Source organism: Rhamphochromis longiceps, linkage group LG2, assembly GCF_057381845.1.
Source record: "Rhamphochromis longiceps isolate RC_006_pf linkage group LG2, R_longiceps_female_GT1.1, whole genome shotgun sequence".
Classification (NCBI taxonomy): domain Eukaryota; kingdom Metazoa; phylum Chordata; class Actinopteri; order Cichliformes; family Cichlidae; genus Rhamphochromis; species Rhamphochromis longiceps.
The window spans coordinates 22,989,950-23,001,814 of record NC_140558.1 but is presented as its reverse complement, the minus strand read 5'-3'; the positions used below and the strand labels follow the sequence as shown (position 1 = coordinate 23,001,814).

The 11,865-nt window shown below is 37.8% G+C and overlaps 2 long non-coding RNA genes across 2 annotated transcripts; both read right to left on the bottom strand.

Moving 5' to 3' along the window:
• Window positions 1–2,718: 2,718 nt before the first annotated feature.
• LOC146677188 (uncharacterized) lies at window positions 2,719–9,744 on the bottom strand. The gene is made up of 4 exons (XR_014907518.1): window positions 9,629–9,744; window positions 9,316–9,533; window positions 6,148–6,219; window positions 2,719–2,946 (listed from the first exon to the last, which is right to left on the bottom strand). It is a non-coding gene; the product is annotated as an uncharacterized LOC146677188 (long non-coding RNA).
• A 17-nt stretch (window positions 9,745–9,761) lies between these two features.
• LOC146677187 (uncharacterized) lies at window positions 9,762–10,920 on the bottom strand. Its single transcript, XR_014907517.1, has 4 exons — window positions 10,812–10,920; window positions 10,629–10,719; window positions 10,097–10,517; window positions 9,762–9,797 (listed from the first exon to the last, which is right to left on the bottom strand). It is a non-coding gene; the product is annotated as an uncharacterized LOC146677187 (long non-coding RNA).
• Between the last annotated feature and the right edge of the window lie 945 nt (window positions 10,921–11,865).

Sequence of the window (11,865 nt, the reverse complement as noted above, 5' to 3'; positions counted from 1 at the left end):
TTATGTTGCTTGCCGATGTTTCACTTCTCTACCAAGAAGCTTCTTCAGTTCTAAGGTCAAACATATTGCTTATTGCACTGTAGAGGCTGGTGAGAGACAGTATTTCGTTTCAGGCTGGGTAACACCATACGAAATGACAATAAACCTCTTGAGTCTTGAAATGGTGGAGAATCCCAGATTTAATCCCTAAAGGAGTGACCCCCAGGGGGTCTACGATGACCTAAACTAGGATGACCTGAATTACTGAGAACCTTCACAGATTTATTTTGAACAACACTTCACATTTGCATTTCCACTAATTGGAGCACAAATAATTTTTAATATCTACAGCATCAGTTAAAACCAATAAATCTGAGAAGTCAAACGCATAAAGAATAAACAGTAAAACACACCTGCTATGATTGATGTTTTTATTCTGGTTTTTTTTTTTTTTTTTTTTTTTGGGGGGGGGGGGGGGAATCGATTTCCAAAGACACACTGCATACAGAGAAAAGTAAAAAAAAAATCCCTTAATATCTTTGAATAATTGATTAAGATTTATTTTCTATGGTTTGCATTAGGAAATGGGATGGGAAAAAAATGAAACATTAGACATTTCTTTGCCAAAATTGGATTGAAAAAAACTGAATAATTAGTTATTTAGATAGAAGAAATTGTAATTGGGCTTACCATTAAACACATCACAATGTTGTTATTTGGAATCAGGTATAATTTGTGAGGACTTTTATTTGTGTTAATTCAGCTAATGTTATTAATAACATCTGCATAGCATGCCTGTATAAAATATGAGTTATTTGGAATTACAGCTTGGAAATGAAATCCATGACTAATGATTGTAGAACAAAGACACGTCATTTTCAAATTGAACAGAATTTTTTTTATTGATTTTATTTTTCTCCATTTGGCATTGGTTATAAACAACATATGCATATCAAATTTTGTCTTTTTTTAAACAACTATTATTTTAGAAGTAAAAAAAAAAAACAATACTTAAACTTAACTAAAAAACTTGCATGATCAAAGTGAGTAAAATGTAAAGAAAAAAAACCCAGAGCAACTGTGTAAAATCAGTAACAAAAAAACTCACATGATCACAAAGGTCTTGAAAATTTAGTATAATTAAAAATTGCAACCAAAGAACTCTGAGATCAACAGGATCTAACATTCACATTCTCACTCTGGACATGACCTTGTCCTTGTGTTGTCATTGTGTTTTCATTCCTTCCTCTGTTGTATCTCCTGATCTCAAATCGTTTTTTTCTTTAACTGTGGTCTCCATCTGTGGTCCCTGTTCCTTTATGTCTGTGTCCTCTGTGCTCAGTGCTTTGTCTTTGTCTGTAGTCTCTGTCTGTGGTCTCATTCCTTCCTCTGTTGTTCCTTCTGATCTCAAATAATTTTTTTCTTCAGCTGTGGTCTCCATCTGTGGTCCCTGTTCCTTTATGTCTGTGTCCTCTGTGCTGAGTGCTTTGTCTTTATCTGTAGTCTCTGTATGTTGCCCATTTTTATCTTCAGCTATGTCAATTGTGCTCAATCCTTTGTTCTTTTCCTTATGCTTTCTTGTAATTTCTCTGAGTCTTTGTATGACTTTTTGTCTTTTGCTGGTATCTTTAGGTGCCTCTTTAGTCTTGTGACTTCTGAGCATCTTTGGACTTAACAGCTGTTTTGCAGTCAGGCTCTTTGGTCTTTTTCTTTCTCGCTTGTTGCCCTTTTGCCTTGTTTCTTTGCTTTCATCACACTTCGCCAAAGAGCTTTTCTTCATTAGAGACCTTTTCATCTTTTTTGGGTGTGCCACTGGAGACTCATAGCTAGTCCCAGGGCCATCTTCTTTTACTCTAACTGTGTCTTTGTTTTCAGTTGTTCCTTCTTCTCTCAAATCGTTTTTTTCTTTAACCCTGGTCTCCATCTGTGGTCCCTGTTCCTTTATGTCTGTGTCCTCTGTGCTGAGTGCTTTGTCTTTTTCTGTAGTCTCTGTCTGTGTTCTCATTCCTTCCTCTGTTGTTCCTTCTGATCTCAAATTATGTTTTTCTTCAGCTGTGGTCTCCATCTGTGGTCCCTGTTCCTTTATGTCTGTGTCCTCTGTGCTCAGTGCTTTGTCTTTGTCTGTAGTCTCTGTCTGTGGTCTCATTCCTTCCTCTGTTGTTCCTTCTGATCTCAAATAATTTTTTTCTTCAGCTGTGGTCTCCATCTGTGGTCCCTGTTCCTTTATGTCTTTGTCCTCTGTGCTGAGTGCTTTGTCTTTTTCTGTAGTCTCTGTATGTTGCCCATTTTTATCTTCAGCTATGTCAATTGTGCTCAATCCTTTGTTCTTTTCCTTATTTTTTCTTGTAATATCTCTGACTCTTTGTATGACTTTTTGTCTTTTGCTGGTATCTTTAGGTGCCTCTTTAGTCTTGTGACTTCTGAGCATCTTTGGACTTAACAACTGTTTTGCAGTCAGGCTCTTTGGTCTTTTTCTTTCTCGCTTGTTGCCCTTTTGCCTTGTTTCTTTGCTTTCATCACACTTCGCCAAAGAGCTTTTCTTCATTAGAGAACTTTTCCTCTTTTTTGGGTGTGCCACCAGAGACTCATAGCTAGTCCCAGGGCCATCTTCTTTTACTCTAACTGTGTCTTTGTTTTCAGTTGTTCCTTCTGTTCTCAAATTGTTTTTTTCTTTAACCCTGGTCTCCATCTGTGGTCCCTGTTCCTTTATGTCTTTGTCCTCTGTTCTCAGTGCTTTGTCTTTGTCTGTAGTCTCTGTTTGTGGTCTCATTCCTTCCTCTGTTGTTCCTTCTGATCTCAAATCATTTTTTTCTTCAGCTGTGGTCTCCATCTGTGGTCTCTGTTCCTTTATGTCTGTGTCCTCTGTGCTGAGTGCTTTGTCTTTATCTGTAGTTACTGTGTGTTGCCCATTGTCATTTGTGCTCAACCCTTTCTCTTTTTCTGTAGTCTCTCTCTGTGTTGTCATTCCTTCCTCTGTTGTAACTCCTGCTCTCAAAATGTTTTTTTCTTTGACCGCGGTCTCCATCTGTGGTCTCTGTTCCTTTATGTCTGTGTCCTCTGTGCTGAGTGCTTTGTCTTTTTCTGTAGTCTCTGTCTGTGTTCTCATTCCTTCCTCTGTTGTTCCTTCTGATCTCAAATTGCATTTTTCCTCGGTTGTTGTCTTTTTCTGTGGTCCATGTTTATCTCTGCCTATGTCCTCTGTGCTCATTCCTTTTATTTTTTCTGTAGTTTTTCTCACTACTCCACTGGAAACTTCTTGGTCTATGTCTGTTGTGTTCAACAAGGGACCATTTTCATCTTCAGCTTTGTCTTCTTCGTTATCTGTAGTCACTGTTTCCATACTGTTTTCATTTTCACTCAAACTTTCTGGCCTCAAGGCTTCATTGTCTTCATCTATTGTCTCTGTTTGTGTTTGGTTCACACCCTCAGTTGTTTCCTTTGGTCTAACAACTTTTTGTATTTGTGTTTGGATTGCATTTCTTTCTAAGATAATTTTAGGATATTCCCAACATTTGAACTTGTTTTTAAGAAACTGAGTATGACTATACAAGTCTCCTCTGTCCTTTGTGGCTTTTCCCTTTTCTTTAGCATTATCTTTACCTTTGGTGGATCCCAATGTACCTGCTGCTGTAAGGTCAATGTGTTCATGGTTATCATCATAATCTTCACTTTCACTACTCTCTGTAGTCACTTTTGCTCTTCCCCTGCCACTCTGTTTATGTCGGTGTTTTCCAGATGTGTCTGTGTCAATGGTGTTTGCGTGCTGTTTGGTCTTCTTTTTCACAATTTCTCCTCTTGTGGCATTTTGACTAGACTTTCTTTTCTTTGGTCCAGCATATCTTCTCTGCAACACATCTTCATTGTCTTCTGAGGTTGTAGATTCCTCAGAGTCTCTGGTTCTATTGTTCACAGCAAGTGCCTTTGCAGCATTGTTGCGGCACTTGAAGGCTTCGTCAAAGTTTAAATCTGCCTCATAAGGTCTCTCTGCAGTTGCGTCAGAATAGCACATCATCCGGTGGACTTGTACCTTGCTTTGGGTTCCCAAGGATCTCCCACTCTACAAATGTAAACATTAAATAATGTTATTAATTGCACTAACATTTGACATTTTCAAGGAGATTTGCAGAGCTAAGGACAGAACCACAAAAAGAAGTACAACAGAAGACAATAAAAAGAAAAAGAAATGTCCTTTCAACATTATAACACTGGGAGTAAAACCAGGAAGGGTGACTGTTTTATATCATCACTCTAAAAAGATAGGAAGGTAAAAACACTGAATCACCATAAAGTGGAAACTACTCACAAAAGTGCTGATGCTGCTCCTAATCATAGAGAAGGTTGGTTTTCCTGGGATACCAAACTTCCTCCATGCATCTTGGAACGATGTCAGCATCTTAGCATAAGGCCCTCCATTGGTGTTGGCAAAAATCAATTGTGATGATACACCAGGGTATCTGTGGCGGTGGTACACAAAGCGGTGAAACCATATGTATTCGTCTTTCGTTAGGGGAACAAGTGCATGGCCAAATGTTTCCTTGGTCTTGTGCTCTTTTACCTGTAAAAGAATCAGCAACTAAATTACATTGCACACAGTCATTGATGTCGCTGGTAAGAAAATATCTTTAATCAGGGAGAGAAATAATTGCTTAATGATTTTACTCTGATTATCCGCCGGCCATCACCATCCGCTTCAGCAGTGCCAACTTCCTCAACTGTCATATTTGATATGACGCCTCTTCTGTGCCCAGTTGTGCAGATGACAAATCCAGCCAGAAGACCATAGAACCAGTCTAGGTTCTCAGTTGTGGGATTTTTCTCAAGCTCGACTATTGAGTAACATAGAGGTTGCACAGTAAGACACAAGGGATAGGGAAGCATATCCATTATATTCAGTGTTGGGGAGTAACGGAATACATGTACCGCCATTACGTATTTAGAATACAAAATATGAGTAACTGTATTCCGTTACAGTTACCGTTTAAAAAGGTGGTATTCAGAATACAGTTACTTTGTTGAAATAAATGGATTACACTGCAGTACTTTCCTGTTTCATTTTGTCGCGGGTCAGGACTGTTTGGGTTTTGTTTGACAGCTACGTTCTGTTGTTCCAGGCGGCAGCGTTACGGTTGCCATGGTTACAGGGCGACGCTCTCTCTCTCTCTCTGCGACTGTGTGTTTCCTGGGTGAGAGAGCGCCTTTTTGTTGTTGTTGTTGTGCTAAGCTAACAGGCAGAATGCTACAAGCATAGCTCTAAAGAATGTAGCATCATGGGCAGTGTAGTCAGTGTTGCAGGGAGAATGGACTGCCATACACGTTATGGGTCTGTGAGCGCGAGGAGGGAGAAAAAGGGGAGTGGAAAGGTACGTGTTGTCGTCGAGGAAAAACAGGAGCTGGAAGCATGTAAATATAATAATAACCACTTCAGCCAAGAAGAGTGCCTGACGAGCCCAGTTGTAAGTAAGCTAATAAGACTCGACTGTACACCGTGTTCGTGTTTTCCTCCGAAAACAATAATTTCCTTTGGAGCAGCCTTTCAACGCCTCTCTCTGTCTCTCGCAAGAAAAGTTGACCCACACAACAAAGTAAAGCTATTTTTCGGCTACGAGCCGACAGGGACCCCGCCGTATTAGTCAGAGGTCCCTTTACTACAGTTCGGAGTCGCGGACCTTCAGTAATAGTAATAAATCACACAGCAATAGTACATTCACGTTGTTGTAAAAAGCATGATAATATATTAAGTAATCCAAAGTATTCAGAATACGTTACTGTCATTGAGTAACGTAACGGAATACGTTACAGAATACATTTTGGGGCATGTATTCTGTATTCTGTAACGGAATACATTTGAAAAGTAACCTTCCCAACACTGATTATATTGCTATATACTCCCCCTAATATAATCCTATATAAACATCACAAATGCTACTGTTTGTATATGTATTATATATTTGAAGAAAAATCAAAAAGTCCAACAAGTGATTATAAATGAGCAGTCTGTTATAATTGAAAGCAAAAAGTTCTGTCATATATTTCTGTAAATCTGAGATTCTGAACTATATATACATACAGATTACAGCTGGTAAGTAAATATTATATAATTTCTCATTAGCAGAGATATTATTGGGGTTATTAGAGTTGTCCTTATGGAGAAATGAACTACACACTTACCAAGTGCTTCAGGGATGTGTGTGGTGGCCTTCTTGAGAAAATCAGTGATGTGGACAGGATCTACAAGCATTTCTAAAAGACACAGAATGTTTTTATGTTCCTGCAGCTCCAGTCATGCTCATTCATGCTGCACGCAATGATGTAAATATAAAACAGGTTGTATTTCAGACCTAATACAGATTTTTATGATATATTGAATTGAAATTGCTAATTCAAGCAACCAATGATTTATGAAGAAACATCCTGAAAAACAACAGGGGTGCACAAAAACAACAGGTTGTAGTTTAGACCTAATTTTTTTCAAAAAATTATTTTGTAAGGAAGAAGAACTGGCGACCAGAGCTCACAGTATATGAAAATGAATTGGATTGCCATTTTGAACTTAAATCTTACTTTCCAATCCAGAATACTAACCCTTTCAATTTATTTATCCTTCTTCCTAAACTTTCCAAGTTTACCAAGCTTAGTACTGAATATAACACATTCATGTGAAAAATTAATTCTTCGATCTTAAATATGATCAACCTATCTCTAATAATCGGCTATGTACCACAGGCCTTCAAGCTGGCTGTAGTTAAACCTTTACTCAAAAAGCCATCTCTAGACCCAGCAGTCTTAGCTAATTATAGGCCAATCTCCAACCTTCCTTTCATATCAAAAATCCTTGAAAAAGTAGTTGTCAAACAGCTAACAGATCATCTGCAGAGGAATGGTTTATTTGAAGAGTTTCAGTCAGGTTTCAGAGCTCAGCACAGCACAGAAACAGCTTTAGTGAAGGTTACAAATGATCTTCTTATGGCCTCTGACAGTGGACTCATCTCTGTGCTTGTCCTGCTAGACCTCAGTGCAGCGTTCGATACTGTCGACCATAATATCCTATTAGAGCGATTAGAACATGCTGTAGGTATTACAGGTACTGCGCTGCAGTGGTTTGTATCATATCTATCTAATAGACTCCAATTTGGGCATGTAAATGGAGAGTCCTCTTCACACACTGAGGTTAATTATGGAGTTCCACAGGGTTCAGTGCTAGGACCAATTCTGTTTACATTATACATGCTTCCCTTGGGCAGTATCATTAGAAGACATAGCATACATTTTCACTGCTATGCTGATGGCACCCAGCTATATCTGTCCATGAAGCCAGATGACACACACCAATTAGTTAAACTGCCGGAATGTCTTAAAGACATAAAGACCTGGATGGCCGCTAACTTTCTGCTTCTTAATTCAGATCAAACTGAGGTTATTGTACTCGGCCCTGAAAAGCTTAGAAATATGGTATCTAACCAGATTCTTACTCTGGATGGCATTACCTTGGCCTCCAGTAACGCTGTGAGGAACCTTGGAGTAATTTTTGACCAGGACATGTCCTTCAACGCATATATTAAACAAATATGTAAGACTGCTTTCTTCCATTTGCGCAACATCTCTAAAATTAGAAATATCCTGTCTCAGAGTGACGCTGAAAAACTAGTTCATGCATTTATTACTTCCAGGCTGGACTACTGTAATTCATTATTATCAGGATGTCCAAAAAACTCGCTGAAAAGCCTTCAACTAATCCAAAATGCTGCAGCAAGAGTCCTGACAGGGACTAGAAAGAGAGAGCATATTTCTCCTGTTTTGGCTTCCCTTCATTGGCTTCCTGTTAAATCCAGAATTGAATTCAAAATCCTGCTCCTCACATACAAGGTCTTAAATAATCAGGCCCCATCTTATCTTAATGACCTTGTAGTACCATATCACCCTATTAGAGCGCTTCGCTCTCGCTCTGCAGGCCTACTTGTTGTTCCTAGAGTATTTAAAAGTAGAATGGGAGGCAGAGCCTTCAGTTTTCAGGCCCCTCTTCTGTGGAACCAGCTTCCAATTTGGATTCGGGAGACAGACACTATCTCTACTTTTAAGATTAGGCTTAAAACTTTCCTTTTTGCTAAAGCATATAGTTAGGGCTGGACCAGGTGACCCTGAATCCTCCCTTAGTTATGCTGCAATAGATGTAGGGTGCCGGGGGATTCCCATGATGCATTGAGTTTTTCCTTTCCAGTCACCTTTCTCACTCACTATGTATTAATAGACCTCTCTGCATTGAATCATATCTGTTATTAACCTCTGTCTCTCTTCCACAGCATGTCTTTATCCTGTCTTCCTTCTCTCACCCCAACCAGTCGCAGCAGATGAGCCTGGTTCTGCCGGAGGTTTCTTCCTGTTAAAAGGGAGTTTTTCCTTCCCACTGTCGCCAAAGTGCTTGATCATAGGGGGTCATATGATTGTTGGGTTTTTCTCTGTATCTATGAAGCGCCTTGAGGCGACTTTTGTTGTGATTTGGCGCTATATAAATAAAATTGAATTGAATTGAATTGAAAAAAGGAAATATCAATATCCTAAATTTTGATAGTCTCATTTCCTTGACCATTTTTGTCTTTGTGTTTTTTGACAGTATAGTTCATTTTATCAGTAGGTATCTTTAATTTGATTACTAGTTTGCTTATTGTTTAGATATTTTATGTTTTTTCTTTCTGCATTTGTATGTTTAGTTATGTGTTGCCACTGGTTAGTTACTGGTCACGTTTCCTGTTTTTGGTGCCAATTTTATGTTGTTTAGTTTAATTCATTTACCCCCTGATCAATTTTGTTTTCTAGATCTGTGGTAGATTCTCTCTGCTTTATTTTTGTCCTCCTGAACTTTGTATACGAATTAGTATCCATGGTGTGCCTCTGTTTCCTTGTGGTGACATACTGTTTTCCCATGTAGAAAGTAGATAAAAAGAAAGTAAACAGAAACTAGAAAATGAAGCCTAACAGCTCTGCATTTCCTAGTTTCTGTTTACTTTCTGTTTTGTACATTGTATACAGTGGTACTTCTGAAATATCATTGTGTTTGTCCGCTATATGATATGTTGAACTGAAATTGCTAATCCAAGCAACCAATGATTAATAAAGAAAAACCATGAAAGTTATCAGGGTTCCACAAACTTTTGCATGCCACTGTGTAAATACAGCACAGAAAATATATACTTGTATACAATTTATACTTTAGATTATAACATTTTGAGTCCTCCTTCCTCACTACATCACAGTAATGACATTGTGACATTTATAAATAATGTATTTGTTACACATGCTAGGTAACGACAGTGATGAATAAGTAGTAAAGTTGGATCTTACGTGATTTTTTGATCCGGATGGCTTGCCTGTGGGTGTGTAACTCCCTTCTGCTCTTCTTCATTTCCAACTGAAGTGCAAATAAAGTCCCCTTTAAAGCCTTACGGGAGGCTCTGACCTCTGGCAGTTGTGCATCAATTAGAAATTTCAAGAACGCCCTCACATTTCCAATCCGAATCCTTTTGGTTGTCACGGCATGTTTATTCAGATAAGTTGTCCATCTAAAAAAGGCCCACAAACAAACACAAATCAGTAATCACTTTAGTATTATTGAGATTACTGGACTAATATATCACAGATATTTGTAAAAATGTACTCAGTCAGTCTTTCTCTGTTGTCCATAAATGCAAACGTCATTGCAGGGACTTGATTGTGAGACATGAAATATGCCCAGGCACGGACATGATGGACCCGTTGTTTGGCGTTGTCGACATCCTTTTTACATGTTCCACAAATGTGCTGAAACCAAGCATTCAGGACTTTCTCTGTTTAAAATAAAGTGTAGTAACAACATAGCAATTAGGAGTGTCATGAAAAATTGATGAAGTACAGAAAACATTCTTCTAATTGAATTGGTTGACAATGATATTTGGAAGATATTGCTAATTAGCAGGATTTAACTTCCTTGATAGAATTCAATTAAATTCCATTCAAGTCACAACAACATTTGCCTCAAGGCACTTTATACTTTAAGATAGAGCCTACAATAATAAATAGAACAACCAGTTATCCAAATTCACATTACACTACACAACAAAAAACACTTTTGTTAAATAATTCATACCAAATTTAGGAAGCCGGGCTGTTGGGTCAGGTTTATGTCTTTCAAATTTCTGGCGCTTTGGGGGGTTGAGGGGTTTGAGGCCAGGTTTATCCTTAGAGGATTTCAGTCTTTTCAGTTTACTTTTCAGTTGTTGTAGTTTCAAATGCAGTTCTTTGCAATTTTTGCAAGTCTGATGTTGGACTTGAGCATCATCTGACTGATTGACAGGGGAATGGACTGAGCTGTCTTCTCTAATCTCTGCAGATTCTTCACTGGTATCACTGCTATCACTTTGCTCCTCTTGATCACTGCTTTCAGTCAGCTGCTCTATGTCCAGTGAGGTCACCATTGGAGGCTGTGGATTTGAACGTCTGAGAGCTTTGAGGGCTTTCAGATTAGCCAATCGTTTCGCTGTCCTCATTACTTTCTTCTGATCTGATTTCTGAAAGGGTATAAACAATAGAACAGCAATGTTTGAGAAAGTTAGTGAAACATGTCACATAAGAATGCATTCTAATTTAAAAACAAAATGTAAGCTATACAAAACACTAACCTCAATCTCACAGTGGACATTTTCCAAGTGCTTGTCCAGTCTTATACGGTTTTTAACTTTACATACTGGACAGTCCAGCCTGCCCCTGTAACTGCATATCACATCCAGTTTGACAAATGTAACTACAACTACCACTTTAAATTGTAGCAATGTTTTTTCATATACTGTATGACAGTGACTTACACTGTAGAGCAGTAATTTAGCAGTAAATGTAATTCTTCTTTGTTTACAACATGGTGGTATTTTTTTAAATGCTGCCCAACTGCAACATATGGAATCAAGCATATTGGGCAATCTGTCATCTGACGTGGCATTTTTCCTGTAGAGAAGAATACACATCAGAACAGGTGAATAATTTTTTGCCAACAAGTCTTCAAATTGAGGAGCATATGTCCCAATACTTGAAAAATAAGAAGAGAAATATAAGAAAACCTTGATATATATATAAAAAGCCTACCACTTTGAATTGGAATCAGGACTTTGGTGGCATTTTAATGGTGGAGCTACAAGGTATAAAAGTATGAACAAAATAAAAACATTTTGTTACTCACTTGTTTCTTGACTGTGACAATATGTCACCATTCACGTAGGAATTAAGAAAGGAAACCTAGAAAAATGAAAAAACGAAATAAGAATAATGGGAAACAGGGAAATTAAAATCTTTTAAACATTAGTGATTTACATTTAATAGTTGGAATTTTACTATTTAAATGTTACAAAAGAGATTAGGGATTGGGATCTTACAGTTGGAAGGATTTAGTGAATTTTATCCCAACTTACCTCTATGTAATTCCACAATCTTCAACTGAAACACTAACAGCTCTGCATATAACCTACGGGGATCTTAGCATTCAGATCTTCCAACCCATCATGCCCTCTGCTTTTATCATGTGATCTCTTACCAATAGTGTATATCAGAACTTGGAATGGAGGATTACTCGTTTGGAACTTTAAATGTAACTTAACTAACATAATTTGCATATCTTCCTTTGGAGATGTTGTTAGTGCGAAGTATCACTCATTTGAATTTATTACTTATGTTATAAAACAAGTTTACATTTTGAACCTAGAATGTCTTTTTAGCATAAATCACATTTGAAATTGGCAAAAAAACAAAAAACAAAAACAAAACACAATTCCCCTCTCGCCCATAAGGGCGTTTGGTCTTACTTATAATATAAGTATTATATTATAAAATGAGGTTTAAACTTGAACCTAGAATTCCTTTTTAGCATAT